This window comes from Ambystoma mexicanum, chromosome 6q, assembly GCF_040938575.1.
Source record: "Ambystoma mexicanum isolate Mex_15411 chromosome 6q, UKY_AmexF1_1, whole genome shotgun sequence".
Lineage (NCBI taxonomy): Eukaryota > Metazoa > Chordata > Amphibia > Caudata > Ambystomatidae > Ambystoma > Ambystoma mexicanum.
In genome coordinates this window covers 524,088,150-524,103,618 of record NC_090937.1, presented here as the reverse complement: position 1 = coordinate 524,103,618, position 15,469 = coordinate 524,088,150, and positions in this window count along the sequence as shown.

Below are 15,469 nucleotides of genomic sequence, written 5' to 3'. Positions count from 1 at the left end.
GCTATTGATATTATTGCTGTACCCAAACCTAATGCACCCCCACCCCCAGCTGCAACAGGTGTTATGTCAGGTGGTACTAGTTCAATCCCACACAAGAAAAATAGAGTTAAACGCAGCACATACTCAGATAATAAAGGTATTGACAACTACATACAAGATTCAGCACACATCTCAAACAACATATGGTACCAACACATGACCCACATAGGTAAACAGACAACAGAAGACAGCTGCTACGTTTGCTCATTGATTCCATACGCCATGAGCGCTTCTCGAACATTTGTTGCCACGGAGATAGATGAAAAAATAGCACGATGTATAATATACCTGGCACTGTTCCAGACGAAAGGAAGATTTCAAGGGACAGTGGTGCATCTGGTGTGGAAAACACGAGATACATATCCATATGAAAACAACTTCCTCAAGACTTATTTGAGTTACCACAAGAGCAGTTTACATGCTGAAGGATTCAAATACATAACAAGTGGTCCTGAAAAAGGAGAAACAAAGAAAGTAACACTGCAGTACCTACCATGTGATTGGTACGCCACTGAAGTCCCTGGTAAAAACGGATGTTGGGAAAGACCACTGGTGATAATAACAGGGAAGGTGCACATGAACAACAAATGGGACATAGGAGTGGTTGGCAGCAACATGGTAACAAGAGAAAATATTTCAACAATTGATGGACACAACCATAGATGTTGGATGACTTGGGTCAAGTACGTACCCATGCTCACGTGGATGGAAAAGGATGAAGACCCAATAACAATACTGCCGCTAACTGCGCCTAAGGTATGCTACCAACATAAAGGAGAAGTGGACGTAGGTTACAACACCAACTGTGAAAGCGTGATGGAGTTACCTGAGGGGGGAGCAGGAACAGCAGTAGTAATGGACCATTACTGGGCAAGTGGAGACAAGGCATACCACACACTGCCCCCTCTGTGGAATGGTGTATGCACAATAGTACACGTTAATGTACCATCACTAGTGGTACCCCAGAAACATGTCCATATGGCGAACTTCCCCAAAATGGATGAAGGGAACAAATGGAAGAAGAGATCTGTACAACCTCAGAAGGGGCCAGAGAACAAAGCCAACAGCAATAATACTGTCCTGAATAGAAAGAAAAGACAAGGAGAACCTCTGACAGGAAATTACCTGTGGGGAAGGTCGGAAACAGCACTCACTTCAATTCCGCCAGAACACAGACTATTCAGCAGAGCAGCAATGTTCTTCTCCTCAATAATACATCCGGGACTACAGGCTTACGCAAACACAAAATGGCTCCAGATAACTAGGTGGGAACTAATGATGACAATTAACTCTACAGTGAATGGATTCAACGCAATAAAAGAGGAACTACGAGCTGTGAGGATGGTAGCGCTTCAGAACAGATATGTACTGGACCTCCTCACAGCAATGGAAGGAGGAGTTTGCGCTAAGATAGGACAATCATGCTGCACATTCATTCCTGCCAACGATGCTGACAATGGTACACTGACAGAAGCAGTTTTACAATTGACCTAGATGCACTCAAAAATGATGGATGAAAGTAAAGGTGTGAAAAAGGATGAGAGCTGGTTTTCAATATTATGGTCATGGATGCCATCTTGGCTGTCAGATGGACTGAAGATTATAGTTGGATGTTCTATTTTGGCTGGAGCTACACTGATCATAATACGATTTTGGAAGGCCCGTAAGGCACGCACCACAGATGAGATGATCGAAATGGTTGGTATGCACCTCTTGATGCCAACAGATGACTGCAAACACACAGGCACGATAATAAAAGAGAGAGAGAAGTTGCGCAAACAAATCATCACCAACCACCTGGACCCACCATCTGTAAAGCTCGAAAACCCAAGAAACCCAAAGAGCTACATAGGGAAATGGGTATACTGCACTCCTGGAGGAACCTGTGAATATATGTATTGGTCATTTGAAGACCATGTTAACCACTATGGACATTTGGGAGGAATAACTAAAATATGGAGAGTAAGAGGAGATAAAGAAAAGGATATGTTTGTGGTCGACAAGTTGACCAGGGGGGGGGACTGAAGTGGGAGAATGGAAGAACAGGCTCCCGCCCTTCCCCTCTCGCGCTTGGCCTAGAGGATCACTGCCCAGACACCCGCCACGAGAGGAGTTTGCCCATCTACCAGACGACCAAATACCCCGGTACAGGAACATACGGATGTGCCCACCAGCCTGCCCTGCACATGCCGACACCTGTGGCATGGATGGACTCGACTGAACCATCCAGCACTAAATCAACACGTCGTTAGAGATGCCATGACGACCTAGCCAACGGTCAGCACACCTGTGCGAACATGCTCACCGGACACTCCCACACCAATCCACACAAAGAATATACTCAGTGCTATGACGTAGGCGACAGACATACTCACGGACGTGCATCTTTATTATTTTCCACATAGGCTCTCAAAATGCAGAAACGCAAGACGCATCATGAACTTATCTAAAAAGGCTTGCTCATGCTTCTTCTAAGAACCATGTACCATAATGAAGAATATAACGAAGACACGATACTGATGATAGGGCAATATGATACCGTAACCTAAAGCGCTCTGCATCAAACGGTTCCACCTATGCACTAGGCCCAAGTAGGCCGCAAGCAAAAGCTTCCATGAACATTGAATGAGCAAGAGCTTGGTTGCTGACCCTGCAGAATGAGCCCGGCAAAAGCACACCGCCAAGGGCACGATGTTGCAATCTCGCACGCCGCGAGCCAACGCCAAGGTCGCACCTGCAAGATAAACCAGGCACACAGTGGGAAAAACAATATTAATTGTGCTGAATTCTGCCTCAAACATGGTCCCACCTCACGTGACAAAGCCAAACCTGACAGAATGCCAAACCCAGGAGGAAGGAGACGCCTGAATCCCACGTTTCAAGACACAGGCAGATACAATTAAAAGACTCATTGGACATCTGCAGCAGTGGGAGTAGTCGACCTCCCAACATATGAATAAATCCTCAAATTGTTTACACCTACCCATAGTAAAACATTGTTGCAAATGAAAGGTGCACCGCGAGCTGGGAACAGCGATAGTCCCAGACTGGGAGGCTTGCGAATGGACCAATCAGAACATGGGGCTCTTATCATTGACGCCATTAACATTGACCAATCCTCAGAGGTCTTCATGTAACAATTTTCATGTATCAAATTGAAGGGACAGCCCAAGTATATCACCTGACTAACCCTCAACCACTAATACCGTTCTCTATATGTGTGCTATACTAACCCTACCACTCAAGTAACCAATCCAGAGTGGAAGTAGGTTTTTTGTTAAACTTTGTAAGGTGACGCAAGTAGCGCGTCATACTAAGGTAAAAAGGGCCTGCGAGCCCCACGATTGTGTGTGTGTCAGGACGGACGCGTACGCTCCTTGACCCATCCCTGCCGTTTTGTCTAATAAACAGCAGAGTCACCTTGCTTCTTGCGTGTGTCTCATACTCTATCTCTTTTGGGATATACGGGAGGAGTTGGGGCCTCCCTGCCCGGAGGTCTGCGGATGGCCCGGCCGACCCCGGCAGAATTTCCCCCCGACACTGGTTACTCAGGAGATTGCAACGCAGCAGGGATTGCCTGGATGAATAATATTCTATGCGTTTGTTTACTATCTTACCTCTTTTCTTTTAATGCTATAGGGGAGAATTCTTTCTTTGCACAAACCCAGGGACGTCAATTGGGGGTTGCCAGAGGTCGCAAGAGCGGCCTCTGCCGTTTCCCCAGCGACCTCTGGCATTATTCTGCGACCTCTGGCCTGGAGTAGAGCCTGGAGCTGCTCTTTTTTTATAAATAGTGTGTTACAAACTATTTAACGAGCAAGCTCCAATCCAGGCCAGTGGAAGCAGCAGCACCCTGGTGCCTTCATGTCTGTTGCTCAGCTATGGTTGCTTGGCAACCATCGCTCGATCTCGAGTTGTCCGGGGCTGAGGCAGGAACAAAGAAGAGCAAAGTGTGTCTCGAGGTGTCAGTTTCGTGCCCGCCGGTATGCCCCTGTGCCCCCCTCCCCCTGGGCAGGGTCGTCAAAACGGCTGCACCAAATCGTCCTGCTCTGGAAGGAAAGGAAGTGCGGCCCAGCCCACGAGGCACAGAAACATCTGCAGGCAGTGCCGGGTCAGGACCGGCCAGAGAGAGAGGTCCGCAGCTGGAGAGAATCCCCTCAGCCGACGAGTGTCTCCGGGACAAGCATTGCATCCTGCACCCGTGAGTGACTCCCCAACACGGGAATAGGTACAATGATACCGAACTGCACTATGCCATCTTAGTATTGTTCTCCACATGGACCACACCTCCCCCAGACTTCAACCGACATCTGCTTATCTCCCTTGTACTGCACCTGCATTGCAGTGCACCACTCTTGTGCTAACGACCGCTGCCCTACACCTTTCTAGTATTACACCATCACTGCACAAACTGCACAACCCATTCTTCGCACTGCACCTGCATTGTAGTATAGCGCTCCTATTCAAACCACCCTGCCCTACAACTTTCTACTTCTCAACCATTGCTGCACAAAACTGCACAACAACTTCCATGTACTGCAATTGCATTGTACTGCACCACTCTTGTGCAAACCACCCCATGCACCACAAGTTCTAGAACTAAACCATTGCTTCACAAATTGTACAACATCGGCCTCTACCACAACTGCATTGTAGTACACAACTCCTGTACTAACCACCCCTGTGATACACCTTTAAGTACTAAACAATCACTGAACAAACTCCACAACACTTCCCTTGCACTTTACTGCACTGTACTGCACCACTCTTGTGCTAACCATCACTGTGCTACACCTTTCTAGTACTAAGCCATCACTTCACAACAACTCCCTTGTACCGCAACTGCATTGCACCACTCTCGTGCTAAATGTCCCTATGTACGCCTGCCATGGCTTGAATCTGCCCTTAATTTCACCCCGATTCTTTGTTTTGCACCTTCATTGTAGTGCACCACTCTTGAGCTAAACGTCCCTGCATACAACTGCCATGGCCTGAATCTGCCCTTCATTGCACCCCTATTCCTTGTCTGCACCTGCACTGCTACTGTAGTGCGCCACTCTGTGCTAAACGTCCCCCCTGCATACACCTGCCATGCCCTGAGTATGTCCTTCATTGCATTGGTTGTTCATACAGTGTTTTCCATTCCAGCAGCAACAGTTTGTCACCGGCCGGTTGACAGTACTTTATTGCCTTACGGTTGTTGGTGCTATACACACTGATATTAATGCTACATATGGTGATCCATTCTTGTATGGAATGTATATCTTATCACAGTGATCTCATAACCATATTTTTATTAGTGTACTGGAACAATGCAATGTGATGCCACTTCCTGTTTTGTCCAGGAGTGAAAGGTTGTGTGCCATCACTTCCCGTGATGTCACTCGGGGGAGGAGCTAATTGGCACCACTTCCTATGATGTAATCAGAGGTCAAGGGTCATGTGATGTCACTTCCGCGACCCCTGGCATTTTGGTGAAATGACGTCCCTGCACAAACCTAAAATGAGCTTTTCCAACATAATCGAAACCAGTGTTGAGAAGGAAGCCATTGTAATAACAAGAGTCTCATAATTCCAACCAAAAAATCAGACTCTTGCCATGACCAGTACAATGGCATACGTTAAATCCCATGCACATTTCAGAATATAGTAACACTTCCTGAAAAATCTAGACATGAAAATAATGAGCCTGTCCACTGAGGAGGACAGAATGGCAGGCAAAGAATGAGCAAACTATGTCAGCAAGCAAAAGATGAAGAAACTTCAACACGAGCCTCAGTAGTTGGCCAAGTCAGTCCGTTTTGGTTACACCAGAAGTGTCATTGAGGTGCCCAACAGTTCAGAATTTGGATTCACATATTTAGCTGGATTTTTACACTTGAACATAGATGTTAAACGCACCTTACTGAAAAATAACATGCTGGGTAATCTGAATGGCCTAATTAACAAAGCAGGCTACAAATGTCATAATTTAAGCACAATGTTGTGACTTGGTCTGATAGTGTGGTCCCTGGTTCCTGCTTCCTGCTTCCCCTACATGGCTGTATGCTTGGAATTTGAGTTTGCCTGAGAGTCGGAGAATGAGGTGTGCTAGAGATGTCATGAGTGTCATTTGGGTGAGTGAGTGAACAGTGATGGGGGCTGGTGCATGTTTCCTATAGTATTGGACCTACCTATGAATCCTGATTGTCTTTGCATGCATCTATCCTTTGAAGAGCCCATAGGACAAGCCTAAACAGGAAGAAAAGAAAGATGCAGAGCTGAGCAAAGCACAAAAAGTTAAGGTAGTGTGACCTTGGGAAGTAGAGGAGCTTCCACCACTCCCAACCTTATGAAGAGCGTGGGCCTCTAGAGAACAAATTTCCTCATGTGCGGCTGACAGTAGGCTAGTGAGGAACAGCACCTCCAATGCCGGAAACTGCAACAGAGTCCAGGTGAGAGACTAGACAAGAGATCTGGTGGCTGAAGGACAGTCATGTGTGGCAGAGAAGAGCTGCAAGGCGCAGCCAAAAGCAAAAACGTGACGATGAGGGGCCGTGAATTAATGCAAGGTGAACCGGATTGAATTTAAGAGCCAGAGTGGGGCCCCTATGTTGGTTGTTGGTCTGCAGAGGGCAGGCACCATGAGTGTCTAGCTGTGTGATTGGCAGGGATTTACTTGGCCCGGCTAGGTGACCTGCACAGCGAGGCACTGTGGTAGACTCTCTCATCCGTCTGGGTCCATTAGACGACTTATCAGCCTGGTGAGGGGCCATGGCAAGCTTCAGCAGCTGCGGGGAGGACGAGCAGTAAGCGGTTTGGAAAGCACAGTTATGCGAACTATGGTGCGGCAGGAGCTCTACATGCAACAGAGTTCTTTCTTACAATGATGACTCTGAGCCCTGATGCAATGGCCACAACGTCTGTGTGCAGTCACGTGGTGTCTTCATCTCGTTTTGAGCAGTTCAGATACGCAAGGAGGAATTGAGAGCTCCCATCATTGGGGGATTTTATGGCACAGTTGTCGGCTACTTGAAAGTATGATGCGTGTCACCACAGTAGTCCCAAGAGGCGGCGGCTACCCGGTGGAGCCAGCACTGTAAAGGTGGAGCCATTTCAGCGGGCTCACTGCTTTTGTCACGTGGGGCAGAATGGGCCAGTCAAGTGTTCAATGCAGAAAATGGGTACAGTGCATGGAGATACGGCAAACCCTTGTACTGACAGAGAAAAGAGGTACTGTTTTGAAAATTTCATATTGTGACCCTGATACATCACAGCAAGAGATGAGGCTTCTGTCCATTGGAGAGAGTTTTGGGGTTTTTTCAGGGGTGTTGGGTCTAATCTAGGCACGCCAGCTGATAGACACCTTATGGCCGTATGGCGCTGAAAGAACTTGACCCTGATTTTGTAGCATTTTTCGAAGAATTACATATATATTCCCGTGAGCAGTCATGTATTGCCATTTTGAGAGTTGAGAAATGTGTCATGTGAGGCCTGTCAATTGTTTTAATTTCACTTGTGCCTGGAGGTGAAGTAAGAGTCCTCCTTGATAGCGTGTGCAGGAGTGTTTGAGTGTGTGTCAGCTGTTATTGATCCTTGGATGTGAGAATCCAATAGGAATGGCATGGCCTCTGTAATTTAAGCTACAAACATTTAAACGTCATTGCAATGTGTTTTGTGGAGTTGTGAGTTAACTCGTTTTCTTAACACGTTCATTGGAGTTATTGTCTTAAAGGTATGCACTCAAACGTTATGCTTTATGAGTAGCGATTGACTTTAGAAGGCAGTCTCCAATTTGTTTACATGCAAACATCAACATGTTCCTATTTTGTTTATGTCTTATGTTTGTAAAACTGATCATGCAGTGTAGCAAAAGGTATGCTGGGCTTGCTACAGGCCAACCCTGTTAGTGTGTAAGTGGGTCGTTTTCCAGTGCAGTGTCTGTCAGTGGGCGTGACCTGGCTGGGGCATGTTGTCTGGTGCTGGTCTGCTTGAGAACTGGGCCTGACCACGGGTGGGACACCCAGCACTTCAGAGTGTGTACCCTGTGCCATAAATTATGAGATGACTTAGGAGGGTTCCTTTGCTGTAGGATATACTGTGATGGGTGCCCGGTACCTAGGAGGGAGCGGTTTTGGGTCCTTTGGCAATTTGATTCATAGTTGGTATTTGTAGTTTGTAGTGACATCGAATATTGGATTATTATTTCGTGGTGTGCCTCTATTGAACATAGTTCTGGGTAGAGGTTGACTGGTTCTAGGGGAAATTATCACGCAGGAGTTGTTTTGGTTGCTTTGTGATGTGAAGAGGAGATCAGTTTGGGGGATTGGAGCACATTGGGTGAGCGAACAGTGTTGTGCTTAATTTGTTCATGGTTGTCTCTCCTTCACTCAGCAGAAAAGAGGAATGGGCAATGGATTGGAGTTGTGTCCTACTGGGTGAGAACAGCTTGGGTTTCTGTTGGTGTAGTTTGTCCCATCTGTGGGTGAGGACGTAGGATGGTTTTGTTTGTGTGGGTACCCATCCCGTCTGGTGGGAAAGTGAGCTTTGTTGACAGTTGTTTTGTATGTTTCCCCTGATGTTCGATTTGGTACCTTTGCTGTTGTCTCCTTTAGTGAGTGTGTCTTGGTTCATCATAGAGGGGAAGGTGTGATGTGACTTTATCTGCTTGTATGGTCCCTCGTTCCTGCTTTCCCTGCATGGCTGTATGTTTAGTATGTGAGTCTGCCTGGGAGTCCGAGAATGTGGTGTGCTAGAGATTCCATAAGTGTCAGTAGGGAGAGTGACTGAACAGAGATGGGGGCTGGTGGCTGTTTCCTACCGTGCCTACCTGTGAATCCGGCTTATTCCTGATATGTGTCCTGTAACAAGTAAAAGACTTACCATGAGCTCTGGCTCCTGGCCATCTTTCTTGGAAGGCCCATCTCTTCACACAACAATTATCTGTAAAGCAACGCAGGTCCCACAACAAACGTGTTATAGGGACCACAAAATAACTTCATAGGGTAAATACACACCAACAATAAACTACAGCCAGATGGGATGATACAGCCTTATACTGTACTGAAAGGTATGACTTAGTGAATTAAAGGTAATATTTTTGAAATGCACAAAGAAGTGATTACTTTGGTTTCAATTGAAAATAATCTGAGCATGCATACCCGTGCTTTATACACAAAGAATAAATTGAAAGTGTTTCTCATTTTTCAGAAATATGTAGTCTGTGTAAGTGTGTGTGTTCATGCACATGTCTATGAGTGTGTTGATGTGTTACTTTATTGCTCTTCAATGATCATCTGATGAAGAATTCTAAGGTGCTTCAGAAGGTAATGCCTTGACCAATTCCAACATAATTGTTTTAATGAGTTCAATTAAATGCATCAAAATGTGTACTTTGTGTGATTAGTGTCTTAAGAATGGGTGAACGTATTATTGTTTTAATTACTCTGGTTTTCACCCCTCTAATTATAGTGGTAAATAGTTCACATGTGCCCTATTTTTAGACCACATTATTATCTTAAACTTGGTTGTGCCCAGATTTCAGCATAGTTCAAAAATGGTCGAATCATGCTCGACCCAGCAACTTGCCTGCAGGCAATTTGCTTTAAGCTTGTGTTTGTGGGGTACTGGTGGTCAGGTTGTATCAAGTTGTTGGCAGGTACATCTTTAGATAAGAATGGGTAAAGCTGGGTATACTCCTGCCTTTGCCTCTATGACGATACCAACATTTACACAATTACACTTCACCTCTTTTTCCATTCGTCATTACAAGCCCATTTGGCCTTGAAGATGTTTCTTGAGAGAGTGCATGTGCTGGTGGGGGTTTTAAATTCTAAAATTCTAATTATTGTGCAACATATTCAAGTAAGTATGTTAGTTTGTGATCCTAATTTAATATGTTCTACAATTTACTCACTGAATAAAAACCCCTAGAAGTATATAGTTTTTTCTCTGTGGCCGGTGCACCCATAATTAATGACACGATTTGGACGTGCCAATTTTGGAGCCATTGAGGCCTACCAAACTATTGAATCGTATGAAGACACATAGGCAAATACCCTTCTTTACACAATTCCCCTGTAAAAAACGTTCTACAATCATGGTTCAGGCTTGTAGCAACACGCATGTATGCCATTCCATGGCTACTACTCGTGACAACAAGAAAGAACACTTTACAGCTCTCTTCACTGCAGGAGGAAGACTACATAATCCCTTCCATTCCATAGATATCAACTAAGAAACCCTCAGGAAAATACAGCTAAGAAAAGTTATCTCAAACAAGAAATTGACAAATACTTGGGGAAAATGACAATGTTGGAATATTTTGAATTATGCAAGTTCCTAGTCGCCTGAGATTCTCTACATTCCCCCAATTTGATGAAGATAAAGTTAGGGAACATTATACCCAATCGGAAGACAATGTTAACAAAGCCTCAATCAGCATAACCAAAATTATCACTGATCATGAAACACAATTTGATGATGACCTCGAGAAAATTGATTAATTGAAACACCAAATAATTAAATTCAAGAACATATTTAGATCCCAGTCCCCAAAAAATCTTTTCTAGTTTACATCCAATTTTAAGACAATACCAAGATAATATCCAATTGAAAAAGAAATCACACGGAAAATTGGAGAAACCTTTGTATAACAATACTGAATGTAGAGTCTTACTGAATGGTTGATTGTGTAATATGTTTGCAATAAAATGTGGGGTGTGTCACCCATTTCCTGCTAAACATTTTGGCTGTTTTATTGAAATCTTATACAAATTGATCAGAGAGGTTTGAGATGTTATAGGATTTAAGTGAAAAAATGTCATCTATAGGGATGATATGAATAGTTTTGTATGACTACATATAGTACCAGAAAGACAATGGTTCATACTATATTCTGTATGGTGTCTGAGTTAAAATTAAATAAGGATCAATAAGGTATGCAGGATCATTATACGTTTGGCAGGAATGTGTCAGTGATTCCACCTCAGCAGAATAACCATTGCTGCCTTGATGAAACACTTGGGTATGGCCGTGATACAAATAAAATATCATATCATATCATGTCGGTGGGTATCATTGCCATATTCCAACTTGGCGGGAGCATGCACACACAATTGGTAGTAACAGTAATTCCATCCAGTGGAATTACCGCTGAAACTGGGTCCACAATGGTAATTCCGTAAATATTTGGCAGAATTACGATACCGCTGTAAAATCAGTGCTTTTCAACCAACAGTAATTCCATCAACAGTAATTCCATCAAAGGAAATGGTGTCATTGTCTGAATGGGAGGTGGCCATCTTTTAAAAAAAATAATCCAATCTCAATCTCCCATTTCCTGTTGCAATCCAAACACACAGGAGAGGAAAAAAGATGTCAGAGGAGAAAACAAAGGGGAAGGTGCCTGATCACAGGCTCATAAAACAAAAATTCATGGATGCAGAGCTGCAGGTCCTCGTTGACAAGGTGGCGACCAATGCAGACAAACAGTAACTCCCATCAACTCAAAACCCTGCTACAGTGTAAGACTGCCAGCTGAGCTGCCATCTGCACGAAGGTTACAGCAGTTGACACAGCCCCACGGGATGGAGAGGAAAGCAGGAAGAAGTGGAATGACATCAAGGGCAGGGTCCATCTCTTCCTGTCCAGACATCAGCAGGAGTCATTGTCCACAGTAGGTGGCAGCATGGAGCCCCTAGTGCTGACATCATGGGAGGAGAAAGCGAGCTCATTCCTCCACATGGAGGGGTTGAGGGAGTTGGGAGTGCAGAGGTTGGGGCCAGCATCCAAGTTGGATCCAGTGAGTTTGAACGTCCCCCCATCCCCTCACAATGCCCAGACAGATCACCATCCCAAGCATGTGTCCCTCAGCACAAAATGCCACAACATGTGAATTGATAATAAACTCTCAGCAGACACTACCCCCACAGTGTGGCCATATGCATAGGCCTGCAATCAACAATACCCACAGACAGCATGTATAGGATGTCCCTCCACCATGGAGCATATGTTACTAGCAAGCCCATGCACATGTATGCAGGACGAGTAACAGCATGTCATTGTTCACCCAATAGGCACATCCACATCCCATGGTGGGCATCCAGGGCAATTCCAACATCCACCACACCTGCACCCCCCAGCAAATGGAAGGGAAAGAGAAAGGGCAGGATCACAACACCAGGGCATAGCAGAACCACATGTGCCAGTGTTGGCACATCATCTGATGTGACCAATGCAGGTACTGCACTCCCGAAACCTGCAACCACCCTCCAACAGTGGGTCACTGAGGATATGAGTGGGGAGCCAGAGGACACTTTGCATGCACCAACCCGCCAGCCACATGATACCTCCACATCATCTAAGCAGAACACCCAGACACTTGGGAGGTGGGTGAGGGTGTTTGCACACTTCAAAATTAAATATCAGTTCACTTGAAACAATTCTGGGATATTCTTTTGTGTACATATGTTTGATTCTTTAATTGTCAATATTTAGAGTGGTGCGTAGCATGAGGATTCAAATGCGCTAAAAAAATAATTGTCCACGAGTTCTTGATAAACAATACATCCATTTCTGCCCTCTTCCTGCCCACTGGGCAGCACTGCATCACCCACAGGCATAGTGTTCTCTTCAGGTGCTGGCATGTCCCCATCAGGGGGTAGAGGGACATTCCGCCTGAGGCATATGTTGGGCAGCATGGCACAACCAAGCACAATTTGTCCAACATTTTCAGGCCTGTACATCAATGCCCCTGCAGTCCAGTATAGGCACCTGAAACAAGCCTTCAACAGGCCAAAGGCCCGCTCTATACAGGGCCGGGTCCAGATCTGTGCCTCATTGTAGGCCTCCTCCTGTGGTGTCTGTGGATCCCGCACAGGTATCATGAGCCATTTTAGCTGTTGGTATCCAGAGTCAGCTGCAACGACAAAGATCAAAGTTGTCAGTCACAAAGTATTGTTGATGTGTTCTGTGACCATTCACTAGATACCGTCTCTTCTTCCGAGGTGGATCCCTTTCTCATGTTACTGGATTGTCCCCTTGGGGCGGTAACATGCGGGAGGATCTCATGGGAGGGTCTCCCCCTCTGATGATAAGTACAACCATCTAGGGTACAGCCCTTATGAGAACATCACACACCCATATACTGTAACCTCTCCTTTCTCTGCTAAACTCTGTAGACAGTAGACCTATGTACTGTTATAAGACAGAGTGCCACAAAGTACTGAGACAAAGAGGAATGGCAGGAACCTAGGTAATACAGGTACTGGGACGAGTTGGCTCCAAAGGGCAATGAAAATGATGACGGATTCATACAATGGGACCATGACTGCTAGCAAAATAGCATACAAATTGACAATTGACTAAACACTGAAGAATACTGCTGGTGTGCTGTGCACCGTACGCAGGAGAATTAAGCCTGGATCACTGATCCGGAGGGTTGAGAGCTCCAAGGAAGCAGTCAGGACATTGCGTCTGATGATCCGAAGGTCTGCAGTTGCAGACTGGTGCCCAGCAGTTTCTTGGTTAAAAGATTATTTTTGCTGTTATTCATTTAAATTCGTTTTTAAGGACAGGGAGATCCCTTCATGATGTGTAACATGCTTTGTAGGCAATGTGTTAAAAACATTGAAGCTGTAGAAACCAAAGTAATTGAAGCCAGTATGTTTAAAAATTCCACCAAGAAAACTGTGTTGGAGATTTAGATTTGTATACCAATGATGTTTTTGTTTCAGAAAGCTTAAAGAATGTTGTATCTAACAGAGCAGCAATTATGTTGGGCCTGTGCTACCGCATTAAACCGTGGCTTAATCGCATACTCTGTGCTAGGGTGGTGAGCAGGGAAATGTAATGGGCGAAGGAGGTCTTCCAGTACCTGCACCCCCACATTTGAGAATGTGGGCTACGACATGCTGTGCAGCACGGAGCACGGAGTGCTAGAGTGCTAGAAAGTGCCAGTCACCATGAATTGCAGGATGGTCACAAGCTTCAGTAGCATGGTGCGGCTGGTCTTACATTTATCCTGCTCTCTAGTTGATCCCTGCGTAAGGTGAGCAGCTCCTCTATGGTCTCCCCGCTCAGCCGATACAGGGTTACCAGCTGGTTGTCAGTCAAGGTTCAGCGTGATGGTCTGACCTGGATATGTGCGTTCGCCTTACATGGCATCTACTCCTCCTCCTCCTCCCTGTATCGTGTGCCCTGTGCTGTTGCCTCTGTAGGTCAATGTGCAGCATGAGCAGCTGCATGTCCCAGTTTGCAATGGCTAGTGGCAGCATGGTGTTGGAAAGTGTGTTTGGGGAATGTGCATACCTTATGGAGCCATCTTGAGTGGACCTAAAGGGTGGAGGTAGCTGCACTGTGTTTTCAGGTGAATTGCCACCCTTTTTTGCCGGTATCTGAGCATTATTTATACTTCTAATCCGGCGGAAATACCGTTTTGAGTTTGGGCAGTAATTATTCCAGTGGTATTTGCTCCAGTTCTAATTCTGACTGTGGTATTAACGTCGACTCATAATTCAGCGGTACGGTTATAGTGGCAGTAATTCCGTTACCATCACTTTTACCGTTCAATGTGTATTTATTTTATATGGAAAATAGGCAGAAGTGTCAATTGAGAATGTTACAATTGTGTTTGATTTTATTAAGATGTTAGGGATTAGAGTTGATATCACGTCCTGTGTTTAATTCAATTTAAACGACAAAGTTCCATTTGTTTCAAAGAGGTTTGGATGATGGTGATTGATTTGACAAAAGGTGGAAGTGTGTTGATTGTCAAAAAAGTTGTAATTCCTATTTTATTACACTTTGTTGTTGTATTTATACCACCCATATATGTATTACAGGTGTTGGTAAAAAAAATAAAAATAAATAACTGGAATTCTACTTATGTGTCGAGAGGAAAAGGTGGAATTTAAACCAAAGGTATATCAAAGAAAATAGTTGGCAAATGTTTTCTTGGTTAAACGATTATTTTTGTTGTTATTCATTTAAATTTGTTTTTAAGGACAGTGACATCCCTTCATGATGTGTAACATGCTATGCAGGCAATGTGTTCAAAAACATTGAAGCTGTAGAAACCAAAGTAATTGAAGCCAGTATGTTTAAAAATTCCAAAGAAAACAGTGTTGGAAGAATTTGATTTGTATACTAATGATGTTTTTGTTTCAGAAAGCTTAAAATATGTTGTATCTTACTTTTCCTAATAGTACCAGATTTACTCTGGCTGGAAACCTATTACAGGAAGAAATTGAAACATTCTTGGGTAGCTCAGTCTCATCCCAGTATTCTGCATCAGTACCAAGCAAGCCCTTTGTTGGCAAACTGCATCACATCTTACAAGTAATACGAGCAATGTTTAGAAGATCTCTTGCAGGGCGCCAGTTCTTTCCACTGGAAGGATGTGGTGAAAAAGAACCAGCGATCCACAAGTTTTGAGAATGTTCGTATCTGT